Here is a 16,569-nt window from a genome sequence, read left to right on the forward strand (position 1 = left end):
TGAGTCTGATCTTCAAAGAGGTGATCTGAAAACCAAACCATTATCTGTACATCCTGTCTACAAGCAGTGCACAGTGGAACAAAACACTAAAGTTATCACATCGTGGTTCACTTGTTATAGATGTCTGGCTGAAGGCCAAACCTCTACTGTAGCCTCTGAAGGCTGATTAGGAGTTGTCAGTTAGCGTAAGTAACTGTCAACCCAGTCTGATTCACCGGTTGTAAGCCTAAATTGTTGCACAGCATCACTAAAATGGCTCCTACTCCTTAGTGGGTTATTGAAACTTGTGCAGAAGATGCTTGTGGGCAGCAGCTGGCCAAATCCGCATGCCATAATTTTAAGATCAGGAAGCTGCACTACCTTAAACTGGCACTGCCAGCACCGGTTATTTGTTCGCTATGAAAAACCAAGACTGCTCATCACACTACTCCATTGACCAAAATCTTTGAAGCAATGTTTAACTTGTATGCAGCATGAGTTTGTACCGCCTCACAGTGGGCCTGTTTGGCCAAACCAAGATTGTTTGAGAACCTCTAGCTATATTAGATGCTGGAAAAGCCTCCTGTTGGGAACTCTTCTATAGGGTGGAAGAGGTGGGGATCTGTGGGTGGTCATGCTTGTCATGGGCCTTTATCCTACATGCATCATGCTCCACTATCTGTATTAATGGCTCCAACTCCTATCTAAGAAGCTGCAAGGCAAGGATGTTCAATTGTCTACGCTTTATTTAGTTTATATGGAATCGTATCACAGAAAGCTAGAGTCCTTCACCCGTGGTATGCAGCGATGCAGTACAATTTGGAGCTTCACGCCGACCAAGTAGGTGTCGGTAGGGCAGTTAGAGAATCATTGACTTCATGTTCCTGATCTTTGAGTGTATATAATGCAATCTGCCACCAGTATAGCTTCCCCATGCTTTTGGTAGTACAGCTGAATTCTTTAGCACATCTTTACAAGCCTATTCGAACTCTGATATCCAGTGGAACCTCAGAACTGTTTGCTGTCAGTAGGGTGAATAACTGAGCTGCCAACTTCTGAAAACTTTTCCCTGTGCTAGAGGACAGGGTAGGCATTTGGACAAGCGCAGATTGTGGCACTTCTCCCCGCCCCAAAATAGCCCTATGATTTCCAGGGGAGGTTTTAACCATGAGTTGGAAATGCACTGAATAGTTATGTTCCATTATAGGCAACCCAATGTAGGCTCGGGTAGTCAACCTTTCACCTAAAGTCTCCCCTACCATTCTACTACATAACCATAACTAGGTAAAAGGTCAGTACTAAGAACCGTTCTGTCCAAAGATGACATGGGGTTTTCACCGGAAAGCTTAAGACTCATTCATTGTGCATGAGGAGTCTGAGTGACAGCAGGCCTACCAGCTCCTGCATAATAACTATGTATATGGTTCATTCCTTCCTTCATCCTAGTCTGACATGAGATGGGTTATATCCCCAGGGAGTGCCACTTTGGGTATACACACCATATCATGCTGAGGTAGTCGGAGGAGAAAAGGACTTCCATGCTGACACACTGATGGAAGACACTGAGGCTCCTGCACACTCCAGCTTGCAGTGGTCGGACACCCAGTTAGGGATGTCAATCTCTAGACCAAGAATGGGTCCCACAGTCTCTCACTCCAGGTAATGGGGTTGACTTTATCCTAGAAGGATTCTTGGCTTCTACACCTACATACATGCTCAGTAAATTTAGTTGGGGTCGCATCGTAGGAGTGCGCGTTCTACTGTCATGTATTTTATATACTTGCCTGTATTCATTGTTTTAGCAAGGTGGCTACCATCCTTTTACTCTTAGTGCTTATCATTTATATCTTTTACTGTTAATTGTTTTCACAGACCTATTTTACCTTGGAAGGACTCTGGTTTAATAAATGCTACACTGAAACTTCCCCACCGTTTAATCTGTGCATCTCTCTGAGATGAAGTGAGCACGAGTGACTGAGAAAAGTAGTACAGTTTCCACAATCCTGAGGGATCAGGTTTGTCATGTTCAATAGTTGCCAAGAACTATTCTCTCCTTCGTAAGAGGGGTTTCTAGTGGCTCTGTGAGCTAGCTGGTATACAGGCTAACCTACCCGGTAGGGGTGTCTAGAATCATTCCGGACACCAATCCTAAAGTGTACATTGTCTAAACGTGCAGATGTTATATGGGTTTATAGGAACTACACAATAGGTGTTACCAGCTTGACTTCTAATCTACCGTGTTATACAGGCCCTTGACCAAGCGACTGTGTGAAGAGAGAAATTGTGAACACCAGGCTTCTCAAATGAGTAGCTCATGAGCTAATGGTTCCTCTCCAGTTTCCCATGAGGGACTCTGCTGTGTGCAGCCAAGCTTATTAAATTAGAAGCTTTTGCTTGGTCAACAATAATAAATGTATAACCAACGTGAAACTTGACTTGAAACCAGTGTGCATTTGCAAAACCTATAATTTCCAAAATCTATTTAAAGCTGATATTTGAATGGTAAATCATGCAGCACTGGGAGACTGATTCCTGATAAGTTGGTAGTATTACCTTGGTGCCAGGGAGCATTACAGCAATGGCTGTTATATGTAGAGGCATTCCAAATTGACTTTAAAAAAAAAAAAAAAAGTGATCGCTGGCAATCCTGCACTGAGGTGTTCACATCCCGTAATCTTGTATACGGTAGCCACTTATGTAATCTTGTTTGAATACACTATTAGTAACTCTGGATGATTTTCATTCAACATAAGTAGCTTTCGTTAGTGAAACGGTTGGAGACCCCTGCTGTACAGTGACACCTTGTTAATTGGAAAGTCTGACACATTTATGTTCCTCTGTTAGGGAAATGTTTTCATTTTAATGAGTTCTTTTGTGTTTGCGTTGCTTGAAACTGTCCAGCTCATCATTACACTAAGTTGGCGGTCCTGTGTTTTGGTTCAGAAAGGACCTGGCACGACAATTCAGATTGAACTATTCCTCTTAAACCTGGCCAAGGCTGATCTGCATAAGACTGGGACTAATCTGAGCTAGCCTGGTGGGCAAAATACGGATGTCTGTCAGTGCTGCTACCCTGAATGGTTGCTGGTGTTTGGACTATTTGCAAGCATTCCTCCCATCACTTGTGCGAAATTTTGCGTTACACTGCAAAGGTTAAACCCTGTACAGTAAGGAAATGTTTCTCTTCAGCAAAATGTGAATCTCGTTTTGGCATCTTTTTCAAAATAGAGGTCTCAACTTGTCTTCTCCCTGCAAATCCTCTGGAATGACCCTCATTTTGTCTACTCTCCTGTATGAAGGAACTACCATAAACTGGCAATTGTTTGCAAAATCGTTATATTTTTTAGATCGCTCTTTCCAAATCTACACTAACTGGATGGTTTGACACCCGCCTACAGTGCTATGTAGCTTCTTCTGATGTTCCATGCGTTTGTAAAGTCAAAGGTATATCTTTCTTATCGCATCTTAAGTGATTGGTATTCTGTAGCCATTTTGTTTTTCGAGCCAGACCATAATAAATCACCGGGGAACTTGTCTCAGCCTCCAGGTTCTCTAAAGAAAAGCCTGACTGCGTGGCCAAAGAAAAGCCTGACTGCGCCTGGACAAAGAAAAGCCTGACTGCGCCTGGACCGCACCAGGGGCCAGGAATGGTGCCTGATTTTTATCTAGAGGTTTTCAAAAGATTTTCCAGAAATAGCAGATGTATTCCAAAGTCCAAATACTCTTTACGTGTCCAGCAAGAAGAGGTCCCTTCCAGACTGACCTTTCACAGAGCTGCAATCACTAGATTTGATGCAGGGGATCATTGAGTTATCTGGAGCCGGTGAAAATCCCCTCACAGCCATCTAGTGCCAGGATTGTGTTGCTAGGAAGAAAAAACAAATTGGCCATGAAGTAATCTGGGGAGAAGAACAGGAGGCTCCTGCTGTGTGCCTGACATGATGCCAGTTACCTGATCGGTCCGGGGGGACTGCAACGCCTGCTCGTTGTTGTGCCTGCCCGTTCTACCTGCCCTCGTGGCACAAAGGGCCTACATTTCCCAGCATTCCCCCGTGAGGTGCACTGTTACGTGCATCACAAGGAAGCACCTCAAAAGCTGCCGTGGGACACGCGTGGCCGGGCAAGGCCAGGACCTAGGGTGGGGCCCATCCGAGCCAGTCACACAGGCAGGGCTGGGCCACCCTATTAACATCTGGGACTTGAGGTATCCGATGTTTACTTAAAGACTATGAATATTAAACAGAGTTCAAATAATACAATCCGTTTAGTTCAGTACTATGAGTAAAAGTAAATACACTACAGGACAAGGGGTGGTGGGGGCTTTAGATGCGTTCTTATTGAGGGCAGAATCTGCTCTGATACACTAGATCGAGCTAACAGAGCGCAGGCTATCATTAGAACCCCAGCCACTCTAAAAAAAAAAAAACTACTCTGGATATGCCCTCCCCTCTCTCCCTGCAATCTAATAACGAAATTTCTTCTCGTGTAAACATCACCTCAGATTTTGAGATGGGATCCTCCTCCTCCCCAGAACCAGTAAACTTACCCTACAACTCTCCTGTAACAACTAGGAGGCAGAAGGCTGCTATAAGTCGTAAAAATGTCCAGAAACCACCGACTAAGAAGAGGAATGGTAGGGGTGCCCAGAGACAAAATCATAAAGTGAACAGCCTAAAGGCAACCAGACCGAAAGCTAGAAATAATGATAAAGATGCTAGCCAGGTGTCTTATCCTCCCACAGTTACCTGCAGCAATAAACAGTTCATTACCTCTGGTACAGGACGATGCTTTCTGGAAGAGATTGGAGACAACGATATCTGTTCTATCAGACCCATTGGCCCAAAAATGAGCCTTAATTGAGAATAGGCTTATTAACCTGGAGAGGTCAGTTGCAAGTATTATGATTGTAATATGGATAAAGGGGAGGGGGGGGAAGCCATACCTATTAGGGGAAATAGGAAAAATATTTTGGTAACAAGTAATCATGCAGCTGTACCATCTAGAGATCAACGACAAATACAATGCCCTAGCTTACCCATTAGTGGGACTGGAGATCAAGTTCAAGGTCATCCTCCCAATCAACCTAGTCAAAGATCCTAGCCTCCCCTATTTGATCAGCCGAGACCACTGTTCCAACCTGATGGCCTAAATCCTGGGAATAACCAAGGCTTTAAATCCCCCCAAATACAGCACCTACAGTTACGGAAGGCAATGTACCGATAGATTCAGAGCACACCCCTGGTTATCAGGGAAGTAATAGCATTAAATTTAAACCTACATCTTCCACCTGAAGCCACTGTTTACACGATAGTGCTGGCAAATGTTCCGCCTCTTTCTCAGAACACCGTTGAGCATTGGTCATCACTAAGGAATAAGCTGCTACATCTACTGACCATCAGAACTGGGCTGACCGACATTCTTCTCTTTTCAGAGTTTAAAATGGCTCGTCGAATACCTTGGGTAGGAAAATCGACCAAATCTTTGGAAGGTGACTGTGTGGTTTTAACCTTTAGATCACCCAGACTAGTGCAGTCTCTTCTTGACAGCAGAGAATCTGTTTCTTTCCTCGGAGCATAAATATACTGCCCCTGGGGTATTTCTAGCAACCCCCTCGAGCCTTGAGATACAATCCTGTGAGGGAACCATCTTCAATGTGTGATTGGCCTAGATATTCTATTCCGGTGAGTAATCGCTATGGTATTAACTCATTAGATGAACAAGATTGACTTGCCCCTTCTACAGGATCTTCCCTATAAAATAGATGTTGTGGAGGTAAGGATCATAAAGATAAACATCCTGCGGTCCAGGATCAACTAACTCCGTATATTCCAGAGGCACATGATATGGGGGGGGAGGAGGGGGGTTTTGGGGGGGGGGCGGGGCCAGATGGGGGGGGGGGGCGGGACCAGATGGGGGGGGGGGGGGGGGAGAAAGTATTTAGCCACAGGAAATTTATTATTTTCTAGTTAAGGAGACTAGTATGATTATTTGTATGACTAATTTTCAATATGAAATTTGATTATGTATGGGGGGGGGGTCCCCATAGATCTTTTTAAAGTTAATACCAAACTATGGGGGCCCATTATTACTCTGGTTTTAATGGCTAGTTGTTGTGCCCCCTTTCCAACAACTTGGGTAGAATCTACCATAATTCCAATTTTTAAAAAGGGGGACCATCCGGACCCGAAATGTTAGACCCATTTCTCTATTAGATGCCTTGACTAAAGTGTCTGGATGTATAATATTGCAACGTCTAAATGAATGGGCAGAGGAAAACCATGTTCTGTCCGACATACAATATGGTTTTTGTGCAGGACCGGGGACAGTGGAACAGTCTTAATTTAGCTATTTTAGTTGGTAAATACACACGAGCGAAGAAAGGCAGGCTGTTTTTAGCTTTTGTTGATCTCACTGCCGCCTTTGACTCTTTGAGACATGAGGAGCTGTGGGTTATCCTTGAAGATAGGGGTAGATGCACAAATTATTAATTTTCTCACACGCCTATATTGTGATGTCGAGGCGCGAGTACGTTTTGGCTTGGGTGGAGAACTCACTGCCTCATTTCCCATTAGGAAGGGGGTCAGGCAAGGATGTGTCCTGGCCCCTGTTCTTTTTAACTTTTATATTAACGGTTTATGTGAGGCACTACTTCAGGTTAACAGACTTCCCACAAATAGCTGCACGTCCCATTCCTGCACTTCTCTATGCAGATGATGCAGTTTTAATGACCCGGACCCAAATAGGCATACAAAGGGTTTTAGATAGCTTTACTAAGTTTATGGGCCACTTGGACCTTCAGGTGAATACTTCAAAAACCTACATAATGAGGTGTGGAACGGGGAGCCATAAGTGTAGGGAGATGTCTTTAGAGGGTCAGAAAATAGAGCACACTAAATGCTTTGCATACTTGGGAATTTTATTTGACCAAAGCGATTCTTGGCCACGAGCTAGATCAACCATGACCATTGCTAATTTTGCAAGGAAACTTGGGAGTAGACCGCCTTTGGAATTAATACAGATATACAAAGCGAAATGTATCTCTGCAGCCATGTATGGATCGTCTGTGTGGCTTTGTGGATACATGGCCACTACAAATGGTGGAAAATATCTTTTTGAGGTACATTTTAGCTGCTCCTAGCAGCTTATCTGCATAGGTCTGCCACTCTGAGTTGGGTCTGCCATATATTTCAGATCTAATAAAAATGAAGCCAATTTTCCTATGGCATAGGATTTGGACTAAACCGGAGACCAAATTAAATCTGGATCTTTTAGCAGACAGTTTAACTTGAAGGAGCTTTATTGATTCCGTGGCCGAGGTTCATTCAAAACTTTATGTACGATCTTGGTCACTTAGAATAATATAACAACCCGAGTACTATGCAATTTATTAGCAGAATGGAATTAAAGACAGGGCCTTTTTGCTTCTGGACACTAAGATTAACAGTAGTATAATCCACTGATTTTATCTTCTTTTAGCATTCAGCCTTATTATATGTACCTGGTGGCTATGATGTTTTTATTAACTCGTTTTAGGTGTAGTATTTTTCAGACTTGTGAGCTTCCCTAGTATGAATGATTGGTCTCGAATATTAGGACTGTCTGTGTGATAATAGCTCGGAAGAATCGGCAATACACGTCCTTCTATTCTGTAGATTTTATACTAATTTGAGCAAAGTTTGGATCGTCCAAATTCTAAAGGAGCTGGGCCTGAGACAATGTCACCCTGCATTGCTTGTACTGCAGCTCCTGGATGATGTACACAGAGCCTGGAGGATAGGCATGTTCTTAAAAAAAAAAAAAAAAAAAAAAGGGGGGGGGGGGGGGAGAAAGTATTTAGCCACAGGAAATTTATTATTTTCTAGTTAAGGAGACTAGTATGATTATTTGTATGACTAATTTTCAATATGAAATTTGATTATGTATTGTATATAAAATATTATAGTATTTAATGAATGAATTGTTTTTATGTTCTTTTATGATTAACTCAAAAAGCAATCAAAGTCTTTGAATTGAACTCTATAGATGTGCTAAGCTTGTAGGCTGCAGGATGAGCTCTGCTCTGACCCAAGTTACTTGAGGGTTGGGTCAACGGCTTATTCTAATTGTCAAGTTGATTTGCAAGGCCACACTGCAAGAGCCCTGGACTAAAGCAAACTTCTGTAAAACCGGCTCTATGCATTTTGGACGGCGTAAAATGAATTTGATTCTTGCAGAGGAGCAGACTTTTTTGGGAGGGATGGGGGGGGGGGAGATGTGGGCATTCTAATACAGAACACCCATCTAGCACCTGCACTATATATGAAGCAGTGACCCCCCCCCCCCCCCACCCCCCCCCATTTCCCCAATAGCCAGGGATTACAGGGGCATAGAGGTCTTTAATAATTCTGTAGCCCAGCAAGTCCTGCTTTAATGCAGTTTAGCAGTAACCATCCAACCCAGGTAAAATTATGTGCATCTCTCTGGCACCTAGATTTAACTCCCCTTTTTGGTTATTACCCTTTTCGAGTGGAGATTTACACCTAGGTGTAGACTTTAGTCTCTATCGATCCCCATTTAGGGGGAAGACTACTAGGATTAAATTTGAGTGTAAAGTTACTAATAGTAAATTTACACCTTTCTGTGGAGCTGTCACAGGGAAGGATATTTTAGTGTTATAGCCTACTTAGATGTTCTGTGAGTGATGCAGTGTATGGTGCTTGACTTAAAGTCCTGGAGTGGAATGCATTTAAGCCAGTTTTGTTACGATTAAGGTACAGTACAAATAGTGTATTTTGAAACCAGTTATCTTCATGTTAAGTGAGTACGTGGTTTTTAGGTCTCGCCTGAGCCAGCGCATGCGCTGCCCTGGCTAGACTTTTAGTAAGTGGGCTTCAAAAAGCTCACCACATGCTTTTTGTGGCCTAAAGTGTGCAGTTGCGCGCACAGGTGCCATCTGGCTTTCCCCTCTCGTCATGGCTCATTAAGCGCATCGCTTGCGGGCACCCTTATGATTGCAGTGCCAGCAATGTGTTTTACTTTTACAAGCCCTCTTGTGGCGTGTGCTTTAAAAACTCAGCATTATTCACTCCTGCACGGCTTTTATTTTGCGTGTGCTTTAAAATATTATCATTAGTTATTCAATCGTGCACGGCTCCATATTAATTCATTTGTTCCAGTGCCAACTGAAGGCGTAGTACTCATTTCCACATATTCTGACTTGAACGTATAGGTGTTTAAAAAAGGAAAATCCTGCACGTCTGATTTGCCTTTTCTTTCAGTGTAAAGCATTTAGATAACCTGATTAGAGTACTCCTCCTCTGCCGCGGCTTCTCTGCATCTTTCTCCCCCGCTCGCATCTTTCTGTACCTCCCCCTCCCTCTTGGTTCTGAACCTCGTGGTCTACCGATTAGGGAGCACAATACCCGGCCCACTTAAAGCCCTGCCAACCTCGCTTTCTCCTGCTGTACTGCTCTACTCTCGCTCTGTACCGCTAGTTCCTTTTTTCTAATTCCGTAGCCCCTCCTCCTCGCCTGCCTGTCATCTCTGCTGCTGCGTTCCTCTGAACCTGACAGAAGACAGGAAGCAGTACTGTTCTGTCGCTTCCGGGGGAAATTTTGTTGTCCTTAGCTGCCCGTCTTTACAGACAGGGGGCTCTAGTCCAGTGTGAGTGCTGCCGGCCTCGGAGATGCGGGTACTCTCCGGCCCATGGGCTCTACAGCTGCCCCACAGCCCAGGCTGCCTTCTGCTTCTCTGCTACCATCTCTGCCTGGGCTCTGGCAGCACTGCTATGCCGCCTGCATCACAGCGCAAGGACAGGGGTGGGCAGGGCACCGGGTAAACCAAGGACTGGGCACAGCTGTAGTTCATTGAAGTAGTACATGTGGGTTATTCAGTTACTTGTCGTCTTATTCCTGCACACCGTCTGTTAGAGCGGCATTCCTTGTGGTGCGTGTAGGACTTTAGAAAGTGGCATGCGGGCAGTAAACTTTTCCCGGGCTGTGTTAATCACTGTGTAATTTATCTAACGCTTCACTCTTCTGTCAAAGCCACGAAGTGTCCCTGTGCATGGTTGACAACAAGTAAGAAGTTAAGTTCCTGTGACTGTAGTTGGGGGACAGCATTGATGAGCCAGCTGGCTGTTTTGTTCTTTACAAAACCTCTGATCTAAACCGCATAATTCAGTGACTTACAATGGGGACAGGGGACTTCTTCTAATTTTAGGAGGTAATCTATCACTACTCACTAACCATGCTATGGGTCGGTGCTCTCGAAGCCAAGAGGTCCAACTGGCATACTTCATTGAAGAGATTAAACGCATCGTCGGGGGTAGTAAACGCTATAAATGTAATTGCAATTAAAAATAAAAATAAAAAAAATCTTCCATTACAACCGACGTTTCCATATTCTTAAACACCCTGCCACTATTGGGTTTGTCCTGAGATGCCCCAGGCCACAGAGCCGTGTACAACACACTTTCACGTGACGTTCTGTGCCCCTTGTTAGTTGTTAGACTGATATTGACATGACAGCATTATACTTCAATGATGGAATGATTAATGAAACACAAAGATTACTGTGTAGCAAGGAACGCCAAGCCTACTTCTCAGTGTTTCAAAATTGTCAGCAATGCATCTCATGTATCATTGGTACAACAGCATCAACTGTTGCATGGCTAAACACTTATAAGGCCTAAAGGCGAGACCTTTTGGCTATGCCAATGCTGCTTGTATTGATATATCCCTCCTTAATCCCACCCATTTTGTATTGTTCCTCATTGTCCAACCACTCTGTACAGAAATTACTGGACATGCACGTCTAAGCTTTAGTAGTAATTGTGGAAGAGACGCGACGGCCACACCCTGGTAGCAGAGAAGATAGAGGTGGAGATCTCAGCAGTAGGTTTGTAATTGCAGTTTGTGGTTCATGAGGTGATACTACTGTAGTAAAATGCTTTTGAATCTGCCCCAAGTTTGCAGACCGCTTAACCATGGAGCATGGTGCAGACAGTGAATTCCTGAACCTTCACTCACAACTTTAGCAATGCACAAACCAATTGTGGGCATAGGTTGAGAACAGCTGATCTAGTTGTTAAAACAATGAGCATTGTTTTTGCTAAATAAATGTGTGGTGTGAATTGTTTTTTTTTTTTGGATGGTTAGGATAAATAATACTTACATGCGCTACCTTCACGCCTGTCGTCTCTACTTCCCTCCTTCTCCCCACTAGAGAATACGCCTCTCCTTCCCCCACTTGTCCTCCCTCCCAGCTCTTCGCTTTAGGAGGGCAGGTTAGTCTCAAACTGATAGTGAAGATCAATATATAATTGTCTTTCTATATGATCATTCATTTTGTTTACCCAAAATCCCCAAATTTGCCTACCCACCACTTTCTCAAATCCTCTATGGTGATCCAAGAATGAAGCCCGATCTCAGCCAATTAAAGGTGACTTCTCTAGCTAACAGACACTCTTCTCTTTGTGCTGTGACCCATTGCACCACCACTATACCTCCAGCTCTACACTTGGAAGTCTACTAATGGAGTTGTGCCCACAGGAAATCTGTAGGGTTCAAATCGTGTTGAGGGCCTTTTTGTTACGTCTGACATTTTGAATGTGGTTCATTGCATAGCAGATAAGTTCTAGTACCTTTGCCGTGCTAGTGCTTGATTTTGCAGGTAAATAGTCATTGAAAGGTATGAGATGCATTTTATTTTTAAGTCCTTGTATGTAATCTAGGTAAAGCAAGAATAAATGTTGAGAAGTTGATAGTTTACGATGTATTTTTATTTTGTATTAAATTTGATAGGAATTTTATTAGTTTTTTTTTTTTAATGAATCCTACTTTGTTTAATTACAGTATACGTAACTTTAATTCAGGTGCAAGGTGTTTGGGCACAAAGGTTTATTTTTTTTGTTTAGGGGTGGATAGTATTATGGATGGTAAAAAGATTGAGGATTCTGGAGTGTGTAGTCATTTCAGAAATGAGGTTTTTTAGAGTTCACTGATGTTCGAAATGGGGTCTCTAGTTGGCAGTGGTTTGCACCCTGGTCAAGTAGGGACCCTCACTCTAGTCAAGGTAAGGGAGTCACACAGCTAAGATAGCCCCTGCACACTTCCCTTGGTAGCTTGGCACAAGTAGTCGGGCTTATCCCAGAGGCAATGTGTAAAGCATTTGTACATACACACGCAGTAACCCAGTGATAACACTACAAAATTAGTCCACACCAGTTTAAAAAAAAAAAAAAATAGCCTATATCTGAAAAAAACGTGTTAGATTCCTTACCTTGGGATATCCCCAGGCGTCTGGCTGGATCCGGAAAGATTTTTCGTCAGCAATACCCTTGCGCGTCGTCTGCGGCTCCGTGTCAGTCGTCTGCGTCGTGATCGCCGGGATGATGTCTGAGTACTTGGACGCCGCCCTCGCGAGCTGACGTCAGTTCTTTTTTCCGCACCAGTAAGCGCAGATCTGGGAAGAGCATACCCTTTAGTTAGTTTTTTGACTAAACTTTTTTGGTTCCTCTTTCGAGTCGACCTCTGCTCTTGGTGCCAGTAGGGATGCCCGGTTTAAAGCCGTGCGATGCCTGTCACTGTCGGTTACGGATCACCACCGTCTGTGTCTCTACTGCCTTGAGGCCGACCATGATGCAGTCTCATACCCTGACTGCCGGGCCTTGACCTCAAAGGCTAGGTGGGAGCGGTCCCGCAAGCTCCTTGAGATCCGGCAGTCTGATCCAGTTCCGGTCGAGGAGGAGGAGGTCGAGGGACTGGTCGCGGAGCCACAGCCATCACCGCTCGTCTGGTTCGAAGTCCTCGCATTCAGGTAAGTCGAGGCACAGTAAGAAGTCTAAGAGTGACATCGCTCTTCTGATGCCCCTCGCCGGTCACGCAACTCTGCTGAGGGTTCGGGTGGCACCACCCGCGCAGTTCCGTTGGAGCCGCAGGAGTCTCATCCAGCTCCATACCCTCCGGTCCCTGGGCCTAATGCGAGCGAGATCCGGGACTTCCTCGTGACCATGAGGAGTCTCGCTCCGCCGCCAGCTCTTCAGAGCCACTACTGCAGTTCAATGAAGCACTGACTGACGTTCTGATGGGCACCTGGTCCAAGCCCTCCAGTCACTCCTGTGGACCGGAACGTTGGGGGATTCACTTGCAACTTCTGCAGGAGGAAGTTATGGCCCTCTTGGCCAAGGGGGCCATTGAGCGCATACCTGGCCCAGAAGTAGGTCGGGGTTGTTATTCCAACTACTTTCTGATCCCCCAAGAAGGTTAAAGGGGGCCTACGCCTTCCTCTGAAAGAAGTTCAAGATGCTCACCTTAGCTCAGGTTCTGGCTGCCCTAGACCCTGGTGACTGGATGGTAGCGTTGGACTTAAACGCATATTTCCACATCCCCGTCCTGCTGGCTCACCAGCGTTACCTGCGGTTCACGGTAGGCCACAAGCACTTTCAGTTTACCGTGCTCCCTTTCGGCCTCACCAGTGCCCCTCGGGTGTTCACGAAAGTGATGGTGGTGGTCGCAGCTCATCTGCACAGATTAGGGTTTCCAGTCTTCCCTCAATCTCGACGAATGGTTGTTGAAGGCGGGCTCGCCCCAGGCAGTCGTCGTCTCCCAGCTCCAGACTACGACCGACCTCCTGAATTTGCTGGGGTTCTCCATCAACGTGCCAAAGTCTCATCTGAGTCCCTCCCAGAAGCTCCTTTTCATCGGAGCGGTTCTGGACTCTGCGGTTTCGGGTCTATCCTCCGGAACAGCGGGTTCAGGATATTCAGGCTCGGATTCCGATCTTCCGGCCTTTATCCCAAGTTTCGGTCAGGTTGGTGCTGGGTCTGATGGCCTCCTGCATCCTGCTTGTACATCACACCAGGTGACGGATGCGGGCTCTGCAGTGGGACCTGAAGTTCCAGTGGGCTCAACATCCGGGCAACCTGTCCGACCACGTCCGGATCTTGGAGGGCACTGCAAGGCAGTTGCAGTGGTGGCTCACGGACCGCGATTTGGACAGTGGCAGATCCCTCTCGCCACCGGAGCATGTAGTGGTGAATGATGCGTCCCTCCTGGGATGGGGGGGGGGGGCCACATGGGAGAGGCGGAGATCAGAGGACTCTGGTTTCTGGTGGAGTCCCAGCTCCATATCAACCTGTTGGAGCTGCGGGCGATCCGGCTTGCACTGAAGGCATTCCTTCCCTCTGTTCGGGGAAGTGTAGTGCAGGTGTTCACGGACAACACCACTGCCATGTGGTATTGCAACAAACAGGGCGGGGTGGGGTCGTGGACCCTTTGTCAGGAGGCTCTGCGCCTCTGGACGTGGCTGGAACATAAGGGCATCACCCTGGTGGTTCAACACCTGGTGGGCTCGCTTAACGCCAGGGTGGACAAACTCAGCCGCCGGTGCATGATGGATCACTAATGGCGTCTGAACTCTGACGTGGCACAAGGCCTCTTTCGGCAGTGGGGAGAGCCTTAGTTATGTCTATTCGCCACCGAAGAGAATGCGCAATGTCCTCAGTTCTGCGCGTTGGAATTTCCAAGGCGGCACTCGCTCTGAGACTCTTTTCCTTGCGAGTGGAGTTGCGGTCAGTTGTACACCTTTCCACCTATACCACTTCTGCCCAGAGTGCTGAAGATCAGGCGCGAACGGGCCCAAGTCATCCTTGTGGCTCCGGATTGGGCACGAAGATACTGGTATCCCGAGCTACTCAGTCTATCAATCGATTTTCCCCCAATTCGACTGCCTCTTCAGGAGGATCTTCTGTCGCACCAGCAGGGGACGGTCCTCCACCCGAACCTGTCCAGCCTCCACCTCCATGCATGGAGATTGAGCGGCGTCCGTTGATGCCATTTAACTTTCCTCCTGAAGTCTGTGATGTCATTCTGGCAGCCAGGCGTTCCTCCACTAAAACGGTATATGCCTGCAGGTGGAATACATTTGTGGCATGGTGCACAGCAAAGGCTGTGGATCACCTTTCCGCCCCTCTTTCAGAAGTTCTTTCATCTTTCCCTGGCCCAGCAGGGCTCTGCTCTGAGCACCCTCAAGGGATATCTTTCAACTGTTTCTGCTTTCTTACGGCTTCCTGATCAGCCTTCTCTTTTCAAGTACCCTGTTGCTCGATTCTTTAAAGGCATTACTAATCTGTTTCCTCCTGTCACTTTCGTAATGCCTCAGTGGGACTTGAACCTGGTGTTAACTTATCTGATGTGCGCTCCTTTCGAGCCACTTCATCATTGTCCTCTTTGTCTTCTGACTCTTAAGACTGCTTTCCTGGTTGCCATCACCTCTGCCAGAAGGGTGAGTGAGAGCCAGGCTCTTTCTTCTAAGCCTCCTTCACTCACAAGGTTGTTCTCAGGACTCCTTCCTTTCTCCCTAAGGTGGTAACTGCCTTTCACATAGGCCAGTCTGTTACATTGCCTACCTTCTTTCCGCATCCCACGAAAGAGGAAGAGAGGCTCCACCGTCTGGACCCAAAACGAGCGCTGTCCTATCTGGACCGCACGAAACCGTTCCGGGTGGACGACCAACTCTTTGGCTACGTGGGCGCGAAGAACGTGCGGGCAGTGCACAAGTGAACCATCTCTCGGTGGGTCGTTTTGTGCATTAAGGTCTGTCCTTCCTTGGCTAAGAAGGAACCTCTTGTGGGGCTGAGGGCCCATTCCACTCTGGCCATGGCGGCTACTGCCCTGGGACGGGGAGTCCCTCTGCAGGGCATTTGTCAGGCAGTGACATGGGCCTCATTGCACACGTTTGCCAAGCATTACTGCCTGGACAGCCAAGTCCGGAGAGACTGCTTCTTTGGCCGTTCCGTTCTCCAGGACTTCCTGGTGTGATCTTGGTTCGCAGACCCACCACCGTGGTTGGTATTGCTGGGGTATCTATTCTAAGGTAAGAATCTAACGAACGTGTTTCTTTCAGATGAACAAGTTACTTGCCTTCGGTAACGATATATCTGTAAGCAACATTAGTTAGATTCCTTACTGCCCCACCCATCCTCCCCGCTCTACGAACTGACATCTAGGGTTAAGGTCATCCCTTTCATTGCCCTAGATTCATGGCACCAGTGTCGGTTTCTTGCATGGCTCTGCATTCTGGCGCGCAAAGCTGTGTACAAGATCTGAAGTCCGCGCGAGGGCGGCATCTAAGTACTCCGTCATCCTGGCGATCACGATGCCGATGACTGACGCGGAACCGCAGACTATGCCTAGCGACGCGCAAGGTATTGCTGACAATCTTTCCGGATCCAGCCTGACGCCTGGGGATATTTTAAGGTAAGGAATCTAACTAATGTGTTTCTTACAAATATAACTTTACTGAAGGTAAGTAACTTGTTCATTTTTCTGAATAAAACAAGACCAAAATGACAAATTCAACATCCATAAGTCAAGATATCACTCATTAAATATTAAGCAAGTTTAGTCCATAGAAATCAATGGCTGTGTTTTGGCACAAAATACCATGGGTGCGTCAAACATAAGACGCAGCAGGCGCCAAAAGCGATGTGTCCTTTCCCTACTCCTCAAGAAGGTGATGTCTGTTCTTTACTGCCATGAGAGGTTATGTATCTGTTCCTTATTGCTAGGCGGGGGAGGTGATGCGTCCATCTCCAGACACGTGGCCTCT

General features: G+C 46.2%; 1 protein-coding gene across 6 annotated transcripts in view; it reads left to right on the forward strand.

Moving 5' to 3' along the window:
• The window catches only part of MKNK1 (MAPK interacting serine/threonine kinase 1), a 183,061-nt gene that overhangs the window by 80,459 nt on the left and 86,033 nt on the right, over positions 1–16,569 (forward strand). The gene's annotated exons all lie outside the window — the stretch shown is intronic.

This window comes from Triturus cristatus, chromosome 4_2 (genome assembly GCF_964204655.1).
Source record: "Triturus cristatus chromosome 4_2, aTriCri1.1, whole genome shotgun sequence".
Lineage (NCBI taxonomy): Eukaryota > Metazoa > Chordata > Amphibia > Caudata > Salamandridae > Triturus > Triturus cristatus.